At 38.2% G+C, this 20922-nt stretch overlaps 1 long non-coding RNA gene across 3 annotated transcripts in view; it reads right to left on the minus strand.

Moving 5' to 3' along the window:
- LOC116592978 overlaps positions 1–12726 on the minus strand; it is a 98288-nt gene extending 85562 nt beyond the window's left edge. For 2 of the 3 annotated variants that reach the window (XR_004286682.1, XR_004286681.1), the window contains exons 1-3: positions 8877–8953; positions 8462–8608; positions 6027–6087 (exon numbers count right to left, since the gene is read on the minus strand). This is a non-coding gene — a long non-coding RNA (uncharacterized LOC116592978). Of the gene's footprint in view, positions 1–6026; positions 6088–8461; positions 8609–8876; positions 8954–12639 lie in introns of those variants that run through there. The other variant, XR_004286683.1, reaches the window with a different exon arrangement.
- Between the last annotated feature and the right edge of the window lie 8196 nt (positions 12727–20922).

Raw genomic sequence — 20922 nt, forward strand, 5'->3', positions numbered from 1 at the left:
TGGGACTGCATGGAGAAAACTGGCTGATTAAATATTCCCTTTTCCAACTGCATGTGGTGTGTTCTTATGGCAAATCACAGGGGCTAAATATTGTTCGCCACTGTGCACCCAGGTGGCAGCGAGATACCAACAATTCCACACTCTAGCTCAGTCCAAGGTTCATGCCTGAAATTAGTGTCAAAATGAAAGGACCATAGAAAGTTCAGGTTAAAGGGAAGATAAGCTCCTCCTCTGCATTTTACTGACATCAACGCAGCATGTGATAAGCACCTGGAGCACATTCTCATTTTTGGAACTCTCATGGGCTGTTCCACTGCTACTAGGACAATACAGACTGCAGAAATATCCCTTGTTTCCTAAAAGCACGATGTAGCCCAAAACCTCATGGCTATCACTTCACCCTCACTCTATCTCAACAAGCAAGTAAGGATTCCCAAAGAATGGTGCTGCTTCAGCTGAGTACTCCCATAGGAATTAAAGGGTATACCCTGGCTATCATGATCACTGGTTCAAGGTGCAACCCTTCTGGCTTGCTTTACCCAACGAAATTAACACATCTTACACATCTATTATGTATAAGGAATATTCCTTGAAGTAAGCCCTACAGTCATAGCTATGTATACAGGTCATGGCTCTTAGAGTCAGTAAAGCAACCTCATAGCAGAGCTCAGGTATAGTAGTTGCTTTAAGAAATATCTAACTAAAAAAAAAAAAAAAAATAGAAGTATCTATCTGGATTTTCCTGTGGGATAAAGTTTTTACCTTGAGCACGTGATTTTCAAACCCACACAAAATATTTTTTTCTTGAGATATCAAAGTTACATTTTTAAAAAAATATGATTGAGTAAAAACATAAATAAAATTAGCCACAAGAGCTGCTTGTTGGTAGAGGAAAAGCTGCATTAGGATTTTGAATGCTGAATTTAGCTTTTATTGAAAAAAAAATCTGACATAAACTATTAAGCAATATAACTTTATGATGGTTAAGAGGATGTCTCTTTTTGGGGGGAGGAAGTTGTCAGCAACTTCTGTGATACTAAATAATGTCCCTGGGGATAGAGAAATAATCATACACAGCATAAAACAATACAACCAGCTTAGAGTCTGGTGTGCCCTGGGCCTGAAAAGTATTACTAAACATTGACAAACATAACACAATTGCCCCTTCTCTTAGAAACATCAGAAAGTTCATTTTATATTTAATGAATTGATGTTGATAAGAGAGACAGTTTATTCTCGGAAAAAGTAAAAACATTTTCAAAAATAAAGATTACTGTGAATATCTAAACATTCCTTAATGGGATCTCTGACAGTTATGAAATATTTAAAGATCTTTGAAGGCCTGGGGCTATAAGTTTAGGAATATTATATTCTCCTTCCCTGCCAACTTTTTTCCTCATGTCCATCTCTCCTCTCTCTGTACCTCTCTTCTCCTCTTCCCAGATTCAAATATGTATTAACTGCATATTCTATGCCAGGCACTGTGCTAGGCTGTGCGGCTCTAGTTTCTAAGCTTTCCAGTCCTTTTCCTCTTCTATGTTCTTCTCTTATTTTACTATTGATTCCCTGAACTCTTTGCCAATATGTCACCTGGACACATGTCTGAACACTAAAGCAGCCAGGACACAGGAAATACGTGAAATGTTACCTAGCCTCAAATCCCTTTAGTTGTTGCAGACGTCATGTGTCGAATGATCAGGTCAGATAAAAGAACTCTAGTATTTCATTTCCAAGACAGCCCATTTGTTGGCACCATGGGCTCTGTCCCAGACACAGAAGGATGGGAAGTGTTGAGAAAGCAGCGGCAAAAGACTTTCGGGGCAGGAACAATCAGAGGAAACACAAGGCAAACTTCATGGGGGCAATGAGCAGATCAGTCTTTTCATTTAGCAGATTCTTATTTTGAAATAGGTAATAATGCAGTTGAAATGAAAGACTGAAGCCAGATAGTGCAAGGTCTAAAGAGGGTTTGAAATTTAAATGTTTTATCCTATTGGCTCTGGGGAATCCATAGATACAAAGGGAAATGGTGCAGTGGACACATCAAGGTGGCTGCGTGCTCCTATTCTCAGGGTAGAGGCTTGCCTGTTACACCAACTGTTTTATTCTGAACATCTTGAGGAGGCCTAGGACCTCATAAAAGCTCCATAATACTTGTTGATGACTGGAAGCATGAACAGAGCCTGAAACACTTGGGTTTTAAGTCATTGCAGCTGCTTGCTAGCCCTGCGACCTTGAGGGAGTTAACATCTTGAAAATTCCATTTCCTCTTCTACAAGCAGGGATGGTAACACTACCTTTCTCAGAATGTAATTGAAAGGATTAAACAAGAAAACCAAGGCAAAGGGTTTAGTACATTGACTGGCGTATAGAAGATAAATGCGAACAATTAATCATTAGAGTTAGAGGTCCCTTAAAACAGTATAAGAAGCATTAGAAGGAAGCAAATGTAATAAAACCGGTGTAGTATTTGCTGCATCATGGGCCTCCACAGGGAAGGGAAGAGGATGAATTTAGACCCCAGTTCTAAAGACACATCAATAACTTCTTAAAACACATTCTGACTGCTTTGCTAATATAGTTTTCTAAATTGGTATATATGCCTAGAATATATTTTAAGCCCTTGAAAGGAGAGGCAAAGGGAGTACAAGTTCCAAAATGATATAGATTGTGACGTGATTAGCTGATCCGTGTCTGAGTAACTGGAGAGACTCCTCTAATCTGCAAAATCAGGCAAATAATGAATATTGATTTAATGGTGAATATTAAATGAAGATCCACAAGAATAGTGTCTGGCATAGGGTGGGCACTGAATAAATGTCTGTGGAATGAATGAATGAATGAATGAATGAATATTTTCTAAATCCTTATGGGAGAACATTTAAAAAAACATTTATTTGATTTCCACATTTCAAGTTTCTAGCAAATCAAATTCTTCTTCAAACATATCCTGAAAATCCAATATTTTCGAAGATGCCTGCAGTAAACTATGTTAGAACCCTTGAGATTGTGATAATTAACTGTACACCATATGTTCCTGACCATGGCGTGCTTGCTACCTTATCTTTCTTTCTCTAAGGAAATTCCTAGCCTTCTGGTGTATTTCAGGCTTTGCACTTGGACTGTGAATTTCATCGTCAGAAAAATGCAGGAATTTCAAGATTTATAAATCCCAAGTATGTTGTGCTTCAATAATGCCAAGCGACATTAAGAACATAAATTATGGCTCAGAGATGTTATTAAAAATGCAAAACAGTTCTGTCCACCATAGGGTATAGGATCATAAAGTCTAGCAACTTTAGAAAGACTCAGGGCCATTACGATTCTATATGAGCCATCTCTTGATTAAAAAAAAAAAAAAAAAAAAAGATTATAAAGACCATGGAGCAAACTACAATTTTCACATTTTAAAAATCTGAACAAAGTTTTCAATGCTTCAATTAATTATTAGTGAGTGACAGAGTGTGTAATTAAGGTTTGTAGCATAACTTTTATTTTCTGAAATCATTCTGGGATCCTTTAAACTAAAGTATGTGACTGACAGTAATGCAAATTAAAATCTGCTTTTGGATCACAGAGGCGATTAAACACAAAAGGCCAGTCGATTAAACTTTACAATGAATCCTTGCCAACATGCTAGAAGAGTAACCTGGAGTGACACCTTTGCCAGCTATCCAAGAGGGTCCCTCTCAAGTCTGTTTTTCTTACAACAAGTTTTCTAGGTGAATCTCAGTATAACTTTCAGGTTTGTCACTTGGTGGAAAACAAGCTAAGGTAGCTTGAAGGAAAGATTTTATTGAATGATGCAAGTAACTCGCTACCACTAGGAAATGCTATATCCCAATATCAAGGCCTTGCACGGCATCCCAAAGGCAACTCAGATCGTTCAGCACTTTATACACAATTTCTAATGAAACAAGTTTTCCATCCCCCAAACACAGAAAAACAGGTCACACAAACAGCTTCAAAGTCAATCTAACTGTCTAGATGACAGATAAGAATAATGGCATACCAAAAAGACAAAAACCCAAATTCCAGTAGGCAGAAAGAAACTAAGAGTAACCAATTACTCAGCAACACTGGTATTTGGAAGGGAGTATTAATGACAAAAAGAAAGTAAACTTGGGGGAAATCTAGTAAACACATTAAGCAAAGAGAATAAGCAAATACAAGAGCTTAATTTTGCTTTTCTAAAAAAAAAAACTGCACCAGTGGTGCGTTAATTCAGCAACAATATAATATTCTGACTGGAAATATTTACGACAATCAAGTTCAATTGCACACACATTTTTCTAATTAGTGTTTGAAACAACTCAGTTTGGAAGCTAATGGCTTTGTGTAACTTGCTCAGAAAAACTGATATAAGATTTTCATTCTGACTTACACGAAAATTGATCTAATATGTCACACCTCCAGTTCCCAAAAGATTTGATTCTTTAAAAGCTACGTGATTAACTTTACTTGTGTCTACATCTCCCGAAAGAATTGAGGTGCAAAGATGTTCCTCGTAACATTTGCTGCAATTACATTAAGTTTCTATACGTTTCTTTACCTATTAAGTACAGATATAACAAGTGCATATTTACATGCATATATTTGATTTCTTAGTCCATTTTTAAATTTCAAAGGTACATGACATCTTGAAGCAAAGTCATCAATTTTGTGGTAGTGCATGATACTGATTCTTTCTGTGTTCTCAGCCTTTTCCTAATCTGCCTCTTTGTTTTCTCTCTTTACACTACAAACTACCATTTGTAATATTCCTCCCTTTAAGATACGCCTAATTGTTGTAAGGGAGTACCAAATTAAAATGGGAGGAATCTGGAAATACTGGTTTATCTCAAGAGTTCAATGCAGTTGCTTCAGCTGAGATATATGCATGAAGACTTCTCTGAAATAACTTTTACATGAGGATAAAATTATTTCTATGTCAGAAACAATTACCAGCCAACATTATTATCACCAGAAAATTGTAAGCTAGAATGAGCAATAAAAACATTGTATTTGGAATGAGATATTAGAGAAGAGCTATTAAAATATTTTACTCATTTTCTATTATTCCTTAAAATGAAAGTCATCAAAATGTCATTATAGGCCTTTCCCCCAGATTCTTCAGAGACTGAATTTAATCATTTCAGGAAATCGAGCACTATCCAATATTCAGTTAAATCCTCTGAAAAAACAGCAAAGCAAAACACAATGTAAAATATATAAGACATTTTATATTGAGATATGTCCACATACACACATAGATACATACCACAGACTGGGAGATATTTGCCTTCGGATAGCTGGAATTAAACATTTCTTGTGAAATTCACCACTTACATGAAATATTACCTTCAAAAAGACCTGAAGTAAGGAACCCAGGTAAGGAGCCACAATTTAGCTTTGCAAAACCCCAGTCTTCATCAAGCAGTAAAATAGCAGTTTAAAAAATACCTTCAAAAATCAGTTTTTGGAAAATGACTTCCAGCCACAATTTTTACCTGTATCACAAAGCATAGAACTTTTAACTGCTGCTCCACTAAAAAGAGCTAAACAGTTGAAGAAGTGCAATTAACACCAATAAAGGTATCCTTATGCCTTCTTTCTGAAAACTACTGCTCTTTGAGGAATTGTCAAGCTGGAAGAAGACTTTCGACGTCACCCAAACCCCGTTCTTCTTTACCAATTCTGGGAGTAAAATCTACATGAAATAAAGATCGCTTTATTAATCCCCCAAATGATAACGTCCTCTAAAACCAAACCAAAACAAAAAACAAAATAAAAACAAAAATCTGCTCATTTTCAAGGCTGGAAGGAAACATAAAAGTACCTGGTTGTATTTTGTTAACAAAGCCCAGACAATCTTTACAAGATGATTAACAATAAAATTCCCTAAGATAGTCTCTTCTTTAAACCTTTTATAGCTAGAGAGAATGGCTCAAATTTTAGTTACATTTAGAGAGCGGTTTTCCAATGTTACTGGCAAGAAGTACATGGACTGGTTTGACAATTGCACTTAAAAAATGTTTAATTTTTACCTTTCCGTTCGAGGATGATGCCACTTCTTATGGAGCCCATTTTTCCTGAAGATACTCAGTTCTGGCCGATTTAGAATAAAAACCATTAGCATATTACTATTAAAAGAAAAAAAAACTACACGACAAAGCTGCAATCTCTCGGAAAGAAGCGGACGGCGCTTATAAGCAATAAATGCCTTTCTTGATACCTGTTTTGTCAGCAGCATCTGATTAGCAGACTGTATGCTCCCTGCAGCATCAATTAAGCACTTTTTAAGGGAACGGAAATGGATGAGGGCTCATCTGCTAAGCACGGCTCTATACTCCACAGCCCCTTAATCAGCGCGGCTCCTTTCTTAACAAGGTTCTAGAATGCAAGGTCGTCCAGGGACCATTAAGTAGCACAGAAGCAGAACATCCCTGGGAGTCGCCAATATTGGATACCACTTTCCCTCAAAGAACCAGCATGAGAGCCAAGGTGACAGCCGCAGCACATCTGCCCCTTTGTGCCTCAGCCCTGGGCACTTGCAAAGCAGAGGCCAACCCCAGCAGAGAAACTCCTCCTGACTTCCTAGTGCCCCCAGCAGCAGTCAGGCATCCGGAAAGGGCCTGTTTCTCCTGCAGCCCCAACTAGAGAGAAAGTAAGGAAAGGGAAGGTTAACCCTCTCCTCCTGGATCCACCTAAAGCCATGTCACCAGAATCACAACTGAAATGCTAATGAACGAGAAAATACATGCCAATTTCCTCCACTTTGCTCCAAGTTTCAGAGGCCCCTCCGCAATAAAAGATAGCTGTTTGTGGAGGCTGCCTTGTTCCATACCATTAACTCAGAACAAAACATATTTTTAGTGGGACAGCGGTGTTTACTTGTAAGAACTGATGAATTGTTCGGCACCATTTATCACTTGCAGACAAAGACGTTCAGCCACAATTTTGGACATAAATCAAGGTACATGCTCCTCAATTTAAAAAAAAAAAAAAAAGACCGCTTAAGTCCCCAAAACCACAGAGATTGAGGTCAGACTGGCCATAGCAACCAAGAACAGGACTTGGGTCTCCAGAAGGACCTAGCAACCGATAAATGAGTTCAGATCTCTTTTCATCTCCACTGGTGTGAAAGCCAAAATTAAAAAGATTAGATCACCCTGCACCCATTACAAAAGGCGCCACAATGAAAAAGTCATTTCCAGCCTTTGAATCACATCAAATAAATAACATTCATCCCTGCTATAATGAACAACTTTCAAAGTAAATTGAATCTCCATAGTACTGATTTCCCCGGCTGCACAGTATTTACATAACAATATATCACAGGAAGCTCAGAATGGGTCTTGTAAATGGGGAACTCGGGATAAAAAGCATCTTTAGCCCCGATTACTGTATACTCAGACCGCTTTTCAATCCCCTTCATTTAAACAATGTGTTGTATCAAGAACATAAACAATGTTTTTAAATTGTGGGAAATGAAAGTTTTCAGGACATTTTTAAATGTCTGGACTCACGCCTTCTGTGGGGCACTGAGAATGTAGAAATCACTTAACCTCCTAAATCCATACCCTGGGTTCATTTTTGTGACAAAGAATTCTCATCTGTGGGTACACTTGCTTCTTTGTTCGTGCCAGCAGTTTTTCATCCTAAGTATCTCCTGAATTTTTATATATTATTTAAGATGAAAGTGTGCTCGGAGATTTTTTTTTTTTTTTTAGCATGTGGCTCATTCATTAGTTGTCATTTCCTCGAAAGTATAAGGTATTCTCCACTACCAGAACAATTATGCCTCTTAAGTTTTAGCAATATCTCCACACAATACATTCATCCTCTACAGGCTAGTTCTGACAAGATTTCTCCAGGTCATTAAAAAAAAATTTTCAGGACGAATATCCCCCACTACTGAGGTTTCCATAAACTATTGTACAATTCATGCACTTCAAGTGGGGGATGTTCAATTAAGACAGTTACGTCCATGTTAAAAATATACCAGCTCTATCTTCTCTTTTTGTGTCAGCTCACGTAGACATTACTATTTGAACTCCACAGGGAATCTCATTAATTTTTAAAACTCCCTGACCTCAGTACAGTTGAGTATAAAAATAATTTCAAATTAAGAATGAAAGAGCATCACTTGAATTCTACCCGGCCATATGCTCTACGTTGCAAAAAACATTGCTAACTATCATCAAACAGAATTTTTTCCAGATACGAATTTAAGCAGCATGGTAAATGTCACCAGACAGACATAAAAAGCAGCTCACCCTTCTGCCCAGCCCTGCTCACACCTCACCTCCGCGGATTCTCGTAACACAAAGCCCCGAGAACACAGGTTTGCCGGCAAGTGACAGCACAGATGATATCCTCATGCAAATATTTTCCTATTGAGACTCGCTCTCTATCTCCGCGTCTCTCTCAGCCACAAGGATGCAAAAATGCAAGAATCGGGACATACAGATTTTCTTACCTAAAACTTGTCAGAAGGATGGTCCCTAGGTCCTTGTCATTGTTGTCACCTCCGGTGCCCCCGCTTGCCATCGTGGAAATTGGCTTCACTATGTTTAGCGGTCTGTGCCTCAGGTACAGCTGTGGCACTCATCTGCTTGCATAGAACCTACGAGGGGAAATAAGGGAGGGAGAGAGAGAGGGAGAGAGTAAGGCAGAGGGAGGGAGTGGATGTGTGTGTGTGCTTGTGCGTGACAGAGAGAGAGAGAGAGAGAGAGAGAGAGAGAGAGAGACTGCTGACTTGAGACTAAGAACCTAAAACCTCCGGCCAAGACAAGCCTGAATAAAAATGATCAAAGCTCTGTCCTTCATCAAGAGGTAGACAGATATTTTTTTCTCCTCCACTGAAAAGTGGAACTGTCATTGGGGATTCTCACCAGGAAAGCGCAGACAGAGGCAGACCTTCTCCAGAGTGTCAGCGCTGCCCAGCAGTCCGTGCAGAATACAGGTACCTATTGTTCCAGAGACAGATATGTAGCCAGCCAGTCAGACTCTGACAGATCTCAGCAAACCAGTGAGCCTGCCTTCATTTTAACTCCTTATTTACTAGTGCTTTTTGGTCAAATGCAAAGGTCTTCTCATCACCCAGGAGAAATAAATGGAGATGATGCAGAGGAAATCCTGGCAGGAACTAATCCCATATCTTTTACAAAGAGGCACTTTTCACTACTGTTATTGAAATGTTGAATTTAATGCAAAGATCTTATTTTTCTGGGAGGAAATGAAACATTAGACTAAAGGGGAAAGACTGAGCAAGTAAAAGAAAATCTTGACATTCAGGATGAATAGCACAGCCCAGTTTAAAAAGAAGGCAGATATTGGGGTTATTCAAAGCACCCTGGATATAAATATATATACTTTGGAGCATGAATGGGGTTCCCTTAGCCAAAAGGGTTCCAGTCTTTTGCATAGGGGTGTGGCACATAGAACATATTCCGCTCAAAACTACCCTGGTAGACCTCTGTTTTCTTAGGGGCTGAATTCATTTAAACTCTCTCTTTCTCAAGCACTCCCTAGGCCCCCCAAAATTCTGCTTTCCCCAAAACCTTACCAGTATTTAAATTATCAGTATTTAAATTATGTCTAAGGCAATAATACAAAATTAAGGGAGCTCAGAGAAAAATAACTTGGATTCTGAGATCCAGAGGGTATATCCGATTGTTTAAATTCCTGGACCTTTCTGGATTACAGTGGGTTTCTAACTTTCATCTTTGTATATTAATTAATTTTCTTTGAAGGAGTGGAAGAAAGCAAGATGCCTTGCATTTGACTATATGACACCGTCAGAAGGCAGAACATAGGAAAAAAGGGAAAAAGAAAAAAAAAAGGAAGAAAAAGTAGCTTTTCATTGAGTTAAATTAAGAGATGGACTTATACTCCCCCCCAAAGACTTAATACACAAACACTTCAGACTTTTTCCCAGAATGAACACCAATTTCATTAATTGTTACCGTATACCTAAGAAATGCTGTGCATATTCTGATTTTGTAGGTGTGCTGCGGAGTCTATAAGATGGTTGTGAAATTCCTTTGTAAAACCCACACTCAAGCATCACTTTACAAAGCCAGAGGGTAAATACTCAGCGCAATAGGGGGAGGTTTAACCATGCGTGGCTGCTAATAGTAATGAGATATGCAGTATATATCTATGCACAGCCCAACTGCTTCTTCTAAATATCTAGGGTTTATTTTATTTATTAAAAAAAATATCCTAATAGGTTTCTTCATGATGTCTCAAAACTCCACTTAAAACGAGAAAGAAAAAAGACTTAGAAAAAACAGTTTCCTCCTTTTTCTACCTTCCTAAATCCCAGGATTTTGAAGGCAGTTCAAGCCATGCTAATTTAACAAAAACTCTGTGTAATTAATAAAGGCTTTAGAAACTCTTGCAGAAGTTAAAATGGCTAGATTCAGTGACTTCTGAGAGTCCACTTTGTGTTTTAGAATTAGGGAGAGCTTCTATTATGCTCAGAAGGGGAAGGGTGTCAAAGACTTTACCTGGACAGGGAGAACGGTAGACAAGGTTTCTTACTAAGCTCACCTTCACCTATGGGCAGCAACAAAACAAGACAATCTTGTAGCTTCTTTTTTCTAAGTGGGATAGACTGATTTTTTTTCAAACCTGTTTTTAAAGAACATGCGTATTTTTGTAAGCTTTGGAGATAACCTAACTTATCATGACTATCTTAAGAGCAAAATAGCCAAAGCCCATTCAATGAAAGAAAGGAGGATAGATTATGGGGCCACGTATGGAACGAGCTGGCTCAGAGCAGAGGGGACAGCTCCCAAACAAGGCTCCCATGACTGCATCTAACGCGGCAGTTTAAAAGGGGCACCTAAGCTCTCACTCCTGAGCATGTGATAAGACTTAGGTGTAAGTACATTTAATTAGTGCATTACCCAGGCCCCATCCAGATGTCATTATCTTTTACGGTGGTTTTTTTCCCCCTTTGATCTTTCTGTCCAACTTCTGTTGTCTTCAGAAAACCAAGCTTAGTGTGCCAAACAGATTTTAAATATTCAGCTCTTAACATGTCTGAATATGGACAGTTCTCACAGTCGGGGTCCATTATTTTCAGGAGACATGTGCAGAGGGTTATCAACATTAATGAGACTCAATGTGCACATGTAAATAAAAAACAGAGGATGCACTCCTGTAAAGTGTGTGTGTGTGTGTGTGTGTGTGTGTGTGTGTGTGTGTGTATGTGTTATAAATGGATATCAGTATCTGTGCACGGTATTTTCTGTTGCTGTTTCATGAGTAGAAGAGAAGATCACTTTTTTTTCCTCAATAATGTTTTTTTGTGTGTGTGACATCCCTAGATGTTTTTGTCCCTAGGACACCCCTGAAACCTATTATACAGTCCCAAGTTTATAATTCACACTTCAGTCCCCAATTTGCCAAATAATTCATGTTAAGCAGAAGTCCAACAAAAAGCACCAGCTATTTCTTGGAAGAAGAAAAAAAACTGTTTCATGAGCTGGATTTTTAAGAAATAAACACCTGAGGGTAAGGGCACCACTCATTAATAGTAACAAGGGGTAGGCTAATTCCCCTGGTCCTCTGCTGGGCATTTATCTCTTTTCTTCCACATAGCTTGAACTGAGAGACGTGAAGTCAGATTTTCCAGAAGGAATGTGGAAGGAAAACAGAATACTTTCTTTGTATTAAAGAATATTCCAATTTTTATAACTCCCCCCAAGGATTTGCTACGGACACCTCCAGTTACTCATTCACACAATAAACCTCACGCTGATAAAACTTCTAAGAGACTCTCCGGGAACATTGCAGGTAACCCGACTCCAGCAAAGTTAAAAATAGTCTCTGCACCAAATTAAACATTATCTAAGTTCTCCACACAGTTATTAAACACATAGAAGATCACCTGTGTGCATGACCTATAAATGGCTTGGATTACATATTAAGATTCTAATTAAAAGTTTTTGTCTTATCTCAGTTGGCCGATTCAAGATTAGAGAGTAAACACTGGTTCAGAGTGAAAGTCCTAAGGAATCGAGATTTTTGATGGTTGCCAGTTGGAAATGAATGGCGATGTTACAAAGTATTTCTAATAGAAAGAAAAGAATACAAAACTATGAACAACTTCCAAAACCCCCTTTAAAGGAGGGGTATTTAGTGCCAGGAAGACTTTGAACTTGACTTTCTTGAGAGTTGGAGGGAGACATGAGAAGTACAGCTTCTGCAGGGTGTGAGGAACATATCAGCATGATAGCATGATTACCTCCCAACCTGATGGCTTAAAAATCTGATCATGAAACCTAGTTCATTAGAAAATACATCATGAAGTATAAAAGCTAAAGCTTTCAATTTTTAAGACCCAGGATGGGGTAAATGCTACTTATGTTTCCATTTAATCCACTGAATGAAACAGTACTTCTGAGAGCCTTGTTCTGAAAAGTCAGTGAAAATCTAATGGAAACTATTAACAGCACCCAAACACACGCAATGTTTAATATTCAGCCATTTGATGATGAATAGAAGGAAAAGTAGGGACCAGCCCCTAATAACCCCTTCCCTGCAAGTATACTTCACAGAGTCTACCTGATCAACTTCCTGATCTGCAGTTTACACTAATTAAAGATTTGGTTTTGGAAAAATTCAATGACATCTTTCACTCACCTGTTATTGAGCCATCAGGTATTCTGAGGTAACATTGGAGTATTCTGTCTTCCTTCCTCTACAATAGCTGCTGGAAGTCAACTCTGAGAACCCACAAAGGGAGAACAGAATGTTAATATTTTGAATAGTTACAAAGGGCAAGAATTTGCCTTTGTTGCACGTGTAAATGAAACAATATGTTTTCCATGTTTCCATAAATGTCCTCTTGAGTGGTCTCAGACTTACAGCAAAAGGGAAAAAAAAAAAAAAAAAAAAAAAAAAAGAACATGGAGCTGATTGATGAGAATTGATATTCAACACAAAAGCATTTCATAGGAGTTGGGAAACTCCCAGAAGGGAATAAGGCAGAAAAGCTGGTAAAGATTTCCTGTACAGCATTAAAAAAAAAAAAATCGCAGACTATTCCAGAACATGAACAAGAATTACAATTTGGAATTCTTTGTTAACAGACACATGTTATCCTGTATCCCATTCTTTGAGTGAACTAGGACCTACCTGACTTCTCCAACAGCTGTTTCCAGAGCTTGGAGAGCGGCCTGATCCACGCCAACCTTCAGCTGTAAGTGCTCCTCTCTCTGCCTTCTGTCATGTGCAGTCTTCCCCATCCAAATCTTTTGATAAAAGTCAGGATAAAACATGATTTATTAATATAGCAAAGTCATTACAATCCTGAGCTAAAATGTTACTGGAGCTTTCCCTAGCTACTGCTGTTTAAGAAAGTCTTTAAAAACCAATTTAATTTCCTTCCACCCAGTCAAGTTTTCTCCACAGATAATTGGTTTTCATTATATGCACAAAAAAGCATCAGTGTTGTCAATATGTATGAGGCATTTAAATATTTTCGAATGAAAATATGCATGTATTTATGTTGGGGTGCCCAAACACACACTTCCATTTGATTCTGTATCACTGACCATTAACACTCTTTCAACATGAGAGAAAGCTCTGTGGAAATCACAAAGGCTGCAGAAACAGCCGAGTTAGTCATTCGTGGGAGTAGAAGTTCAATAAAGTTGTAGGGTGGAGGTCCTCCTCCCTCATTTTAAACAAGTAGATCACAATAAAGCAATATATTCTTCCCGCTAATTGTGCTGAATTGGTACATACTCACAAGCATGATACTTGTGTTTTTGTTTTCAAAGCCTTCATCATTTCACTGGGAAAAACAAATAACAATAACAACAACAACAACAACAAAAACCCTCTCGTTTTTTTTCTAATCATCATTTACACAACAACAGCCCTTTTAGGGCTTATAGAACCTATCTCGGTGTATTATCATCATCAAAAGTGTGTTTGAGATGCTAGTGCAGAATCACTAATTGTTCATAAGTACCTTGAAACATTAGATTAGCAGTGTTTATAATTGTCTAAATACAGCATGACGATAGGAAATCAATTACCATGCACATCAATCTTTGACATTTCAATGCATTATAACTACAGTAAAGTTGCTATAAACTTAAAAAAAAAAGAAGCCACTGTTTCTCTAACTAATGAAGTAGTATTCAGTTGTAAACACAGGAGAAATCAGCATAGTAGCATATGCAATGTTGAAACTGGTCTACTTACTTGAATATTCCTCTTCCTCTGGATTAAGACTATTAGTGAATTTGCAGACTTTCATGTTTGAGAATTTTTCAGGGTCCTCTTGGTCCCACAGTCCCTCCTCCACAGGTAGAGCATTATCGAATAAAAAGCTCCCTTTCTCAACAACCAGACAACTATCTTTTAAGAGTCACTGAACTTCTAAAAGTGACGAGATGCTCTGCAACTTCCTTGGTGACACAGGTGTCTGTCGCTGCCCGTGGTCAGGTCGGATTCATCAGTTGCCTGGGTAGCCACGATTTTGTGCATTTTTTTTCCTCCTGGGGGTCCAGGGTGCTGAAGTGAGAATGGCTTCTCCTTGATACTTATTTGCTTTTGGATTGGAAGGAGAAGGTTAGCTTTTTGTTTTGTTTTGTTTTGATTTCAATTCAGAATCAAAGACCGAGTTTTCTAAGTTGAATGCGGGTTTGAGATTTGCTCCCTTTCTGACTGAAAAACAAATCAAAAATAAAACACAGGGTAGAACGGTTCGGAGTGCCTGATCCCATCAAATCACTGTGATTTAAAAGAGAAAGACAATCAAATAAGAAAAGAAAGGAAACATTCTAGGCAAATTAGTTTCTTTGCTGGGTCCCACACTACCCCCTTAAACCCCTGACCTCTCTGCAGACCACGTCTTCCCCTTGTTGAATAGTAACTATTTCTGAATAGCCAGCACTTAATGAAGCCAAGGTCAGGCTGCTTTGAGTTGGCATTTTCAGTGATAACAAATCAGAAATGATAGCATCATACAGATTTATGAATTTTTTACCCCTGCAGTCACAAACATCAGACGTTTACTTTCTAAAGAGAGCTTTTAGATCCTTCCTGCAGTTTCCATAGTGACTTCATTTTTTTCCTTTTATCACAGATTGGCTGAAGAGCTGCTACCCTTTGTGCGTTAAAAGGCTTGTGCTACCAACTGTCGATATAAAAGGTAGCTGAGGCGGAGACGCAATATATACTGCCAAAAATAATTGAAACAGAGACATGTTGGTGAAAGGTTCCAGAAGAATTTTTTTTCTTCTGTATCAATGTGAAAGTACAGGGGAAAATAATTTTGCCTGAATTCTCGTAATTACTTCAAGTTAAATGGAGTAGTATTTTACGCCGTGTACCATACTTATATTAAAACACTCATCATACAAAACATAATCCTCTCATAAAAGGGTTTAATATAGCTTACACTGTTCCAAGTGTCTGGGCTTGTTAAACACCAAAGTTCATTTACGAAAACATTTTCACTTTAGTTACTTAACTTTAGGCTGCAATGTTTATGTCACTGTTTAGTTTTATCTCTCAGCTGATTCAGATTTTTTTTTTCTGATAAGAAAAAAGTACACTGCATTTTTCAAATAATCCAGACCGCCCATAACAAAACCATCAAAAGTTGTGGAAGAAACCCATGCATGTCTACCTAGCACTTCATAAGTGAGGGTTCCGTCCTTAAGTTAGTTCTCCCTTATTTTGCCTTCTTCTCCCTATGAACACTGAACATTTAAGTGAATGTTAACTGTTATCCTGATTTTTCTTTCAACATTCATGTTAGTTAACAATGTTGGCACTGAATAATCCTAGTCATAGGTTGCTATAATCCTAAGAGAAATGTCTGTGTTCTAGCTACTTATTAAATATATTGAATTCTTGTCACGATGCTGTAGATGTTTTACAAGTAAACTTTTAGCTCTGAATGTGTTTTTTAAGCTTGTGACAAAAATAACACCAATGCCAATTACCACTAAAGTTCATGTTATATTTATATATAAGCTATTAAAATGGCACTAAATGTAAAAATAATTATCATTTTAGAAAAAGAAAGACATTTCTATGAAAGTACTTAAGATATAATATATTCTTATGTATTTCATAATAAAAAATCTTTGAATTTCCAGAAGACATATAGATCTATGGGCTCTACCCTATGGTTATTACAACACACATTTTATTCCATCCTCATGCTTTTTTTTTTTTTAATTTCTAGAGAACATATAGCCTAAATAGGCTAGCTATTTCTGAATTTTTATTCAGTGTGAACAAAATTATGTGCCATAATAAGATTTCTTCTTCTCCTTTTCATCTCACTTTCATCAGAGAAAATAAGCTGCAAAGTGGATTTTGAAAGAGAAAAATATAAGTTGATACATATGGCAAAAACTCCAAGAGATGGTAGGTAGGTAGACATTGTAAATAAACACTATTTTAGTTAAGGTCTTTGAGGGTCAAGGAGTAGAAAGTCTCTTGATTTATCTTGGCTAAGGTCATAGTTAAGTTCAAGAAGATACAAAGTAATAATTAACAGAGAACTGGTGTACCAATCTTCAGACTCATACTTCCAAACTTCACAGAGACTAAAGTGAGAGTCGGAGAAGCACCAAAGACCTTGTCAATTATAATTTACAGTGACATTCAGTCACTGAACAAATTTTTTTTTTTAAGCATAGTTGACACCCACGTAAGTTTCAGGTATACAACACAGAGATTCAACATCTCTATACATTCTGCTATACTCACAAGTATAGCTGCCATCTGTCCCCACACAACACTATTACAGTATTGACTATATTCCCTATGCTGTGCCTCTTATTCCCATGATTTACTTATTCCATAAGTGGAAGCCTATATCTCCTGCTCCCCTTCACGGATTTATTTGGCCATTTCCCCCACCTCCCTCCCCTCTGGCAACCATCAGTTTGTTCTCTGCATTTATGGGTCCGTTTCTGCTTTTTGCTTGCTTGTTAAACAAATTCTTATTAAACAGTCATTGCCAGACACTTCGATAGATATTGGGTGTATCTCCACTTGTGAACAAGAGACATTTTCCTTGCCTTCGTGGAGCTTCTAGTCTGGGGAGGAACTAGGGAGACAAAAAAGAAGTAGAGTGCAAATAGAATATAAAATTGCATTAAAGAAAATGATAGTACCTCTGAGAAAGACATCTGTAATCTAAAACCTGAAGAATGAAGCTGCCACATGCAGGCTATGTGAGGGAGTGTTCCAGACACAGCAAGAGCATTCCATGTTTGAAAAAGTAAAAGGCGTCCACTGAGAATGCAGCAAGGTGAGCAAAGGCTGTGGTGGTTCACTCGTTGTTTAGATAGGGCACAACCTGTGGTTGGAAGTTCATTTAGTTCTAAACACGAAGGAGTACCACTCAAGGGTTTTAACCAAATGAGTGACATTATCAGATTTTATTTTTTAATGTCATTCTGGATGGCATGTGGAAAACAGACTGGAACAACATAAATGTGGAAACAAGGAAATAAATTAGGAGATTATTAGAGAGACCTGCTAAAGAGATGCTGATGGTCTGCACTAGGGAATGGTGTCAAGATGAGCAGATTTAAGTAAGACAGGTTTAAGTGAGGAGTGGAGGTACAGGTTAAAGTAAGGAGTGGAGGTACAATTGTCAGCATATGATGATAGATAGGTTGTGAGCAGTGAGTCAGAGGAGGAGCCAACAATTCCCAGGTTGTTGTAAATGGGGAATACAAAGGAAAAGAAATATATGATAGGGTGGGAACAGCAAAAGTTCAGTTCTCAACATGTGAGATTGTAGACATCTATAGATGCCACAAAGTTATAGTTTAGCTTAGAAAGATAAATTTGAGTTTTTGAATTATAGATAGTATTTAAAGACATTTCCTTCTTTTCCAGGAGAAAAAAAAGATCACCTAGGAAAGTCTGCACATAAAGAAGAAAATAAGTCCTAAGCTAAATCTAAGACATGTCAGCATATAAAGGTACAAAAGGAGGAACTGAGAAAAAACCAAAGAGGTTGGGGAGAAACCAGAGACTGTGGTGCCTCAGAAGCTAAGAAAAGAGGCTATTTCAAGAAAGAAGAGTATGGGGGCGCCTGGGTGGCTCAGTGGGTTAAGCCGCTGCCTTCGGCTCAGGTCATGATCTCGGAGTCCTAGGATTGAGTCCCACATCGGGCTCTCTGCTCAGCAGGGAACCTGCTTCTTCCTCTCTCTCTGCCTGCTTCTCTGCCTACTTGTGATCTCTCTCTGTCAAATAAATAAATAAAATCTTTTAAAAAATAATAATAATAATAATAATAAAGCCTCTGCCTTTGGCTCAGGTCATGATCTCAGCGTCCTGGGATCAAGCCTCACATCGGGCTCTCTGCTCAGCAGGGAGCCTGCTTCCTCCTCTCTCTCTGCCTGCTTCTCTGCCTACTTGTGATCTCCGTCTGTCAAATAAATAAATAAAATCTTAAAAAGAAAGAAAGAAAGTAAGAAAGAAGAGTATGGTCAACTGTGCAGAATATTGCTAACAGGTCAAATGAGACAAGCATATAAAAGAGTATTTCGGATCAAGTGTTCACTGGTGACATTATGGATTATTCAGGCAGAAGCTGCACTGGAACGGACTGAGAGATGACTGGGAGGTAAGAACGTGGAGAACTCATGCTTAGACAAATCTCTGAGAAGTTGGGTCATAAAAGTAAGCATATGGTACAGTAGCTATTAAGGAGGAGATGAAGTCAAGGGAGATTTCCTTCTTATCTTTTTCAATATGGAAGATTCTGGAACATGTTAACAGTGATGAGATTAATCCATTCAATAAAGAAGCTGTTTTTTTTTTTTTTAAGATTTTATGTATTTATTTGACAGAGAGAGACATAGCGAAAGAGGGAACAGAAGCAGGGGGAGTGGGAGAGGAAGAAGAGGGCTTCTGCTGAGCAGGGAGCCTGATGAGGGGCTCGATCCCTGGACCCTAGGATCATAACCCAGAAAGCAGACACTTAATGACTGAGCCACCCAGGTGCCCCCTAAAGAAGTGTTTATTTATTGAGGAGAAAGAGAATGAGGGAACATCTTAAGTCTTTGACAAAGAAAGAAGGGATAGGGTTTAGAGCACCAAATGGAAGGACTGTCCTTTTCTAGGAAAAGGGACATTTCCATCCTTATAACATGAGAGAAGAAAGAGAAGATGGATGAAGAAGCAGATAGGTGTATAGATTTGGTGGTAAGGAGGGGAGGGGGTTCTTGACTGACCAAAAGCTTCGCTATTCTAAGTGAAGTGTGAATCAAGGTGATCAGCTAAGAGCAAAGGGAGAAGAGATGGCGCAGAAATTTAAAAAGAGTAAAAATATGTCATCTTATGTTAAAAATTTATTCATAACACTTGTTGAAGACAGCAAGAAAGACTTTGGAAGGAACTATTGCAATGAGCTTTTGCAGTAGGGGAGAAAGATCAGCTCACTTCAGAATACAATAATGTCAAGTGAGGATTTATAGCCAAGGAGCAAGGGGGGTGGTCAGTGGATGGAAAATTACTCAGAGGAAACATCAAGGGTAAAGAGGATTCTGGCTAAACCAATTTGACAGGATTTTTGTTTAATGTAGGCCGAGGTATAAGATATCAAGAGTGGCTAGGTGAGTTGAAGGATTTGATCAGTTATCTTTGATCAGTTATTGAGGATGATAAAATACCAAGGGCGGTAGATTTTCACTGAGAGACTCAGTAGGATTCTTGCTAAAACTGGACTAAGTGAGCGAAGGACAAAATCCAAGGTTGGGGCCTAGTCACAAAAGGGCTCAGAGGAGCCTGCTCAAAGTTGGTCATAGAGACAGTCTTTGTCATTGATGGGATAAAAAGATGAGCTTACTAGATAAATATAGAAAGGTTGTCAGGCAGGTCTGAGGTTTATGATCTTGAATTTAAAATGAAGCAAAATTCTGAATGCATATTTGATTTTTTTTTTTTCCCTCCGCAGTGAACTTGATCTGCTTGATCTGAGAAGGTATCAGCCTGGATCTTTGCCTAGAAAAAGTACCCAAGAAAATCAGATAAGATGAACCAGGGGCATTTGGTAGGCTATGGTTATATTAATGGACTATGGAATCCTATTTTGTGAGGTAAAGAGGAAAAGCCTTTTCTTTCTTCTCAGGAATGAGGATGGTTAGGGTACATGAATTATAGGTCTCGATAAGTTTGAAGACTGAATGAAGAACTGAGATGAAAGGATATGAGACAGAAGTGTGAAAATGAGATATCTGAAGCTGAGACATCACAGGTAGTATAGTTTCCATCAGGGTCAAGGGTAATGACCATAAGAGTACATAACTGAAACCGAGTGGACAAATAGGCCATTGGCAACAGAGAAGTTAAGGACCTGGGAGGTATATGGAGTCAAGGACTGGGCTGCTTTTCTGGAACATCATAAACATTTCCTGAATAAAGGACTCTTGGTAGAGAATAATGTGTTCTAGAAAGAAAATTCTTAGCAGAGATTTTCCAACCACACCATAAGGTTGATAAAATGGCATTAAGAAAAAGGACCCAAAATGTAGAGAAGAAGCCATGTAGGCTTAAAAGTGAATGGTAGGAAAGAAGTACTTGAGTTCTTGAGGAGTGGAGAACATGTCACAAATAATAAATGTACCTTCTAATACAGAGATACCAATGAACAATATCTGGATAATAAATTGAAATGGAATATTCAACAAAGCAAGTATGATTCTGAAGTATTCCTGATGACTGACATGATAGCAGTCATGATTAGACTATGATGATGAAAAGGTATACTTTGCTCAAAATACATACATTTAATGGAAGAGGTGGAAGTAAATACAGTATGACAAGACAGAGGATATCAGTAGAGAACTGCATGAACCTGCAGGTGGAAGGACCTGGATAGACATGGAAGAGGAAAGGAGCAGGAGAAATAATGCCTTTGGGATGTCCTGTAGA

This window comes from Mustela erminea, chromosome 6 (genome assembly GCF_009829155.1).
Source record: "Mustela erminea isolate mMusErm1 chromosome 6, mMusErm1.Pri, whole genome shotgun sequence".
Taxonomy (NCBI): Eukaryota; Metazoa; Chordata; class Mammalia; order Carnivora; family Mustelidae; genus Mustela; species Mustela erminea.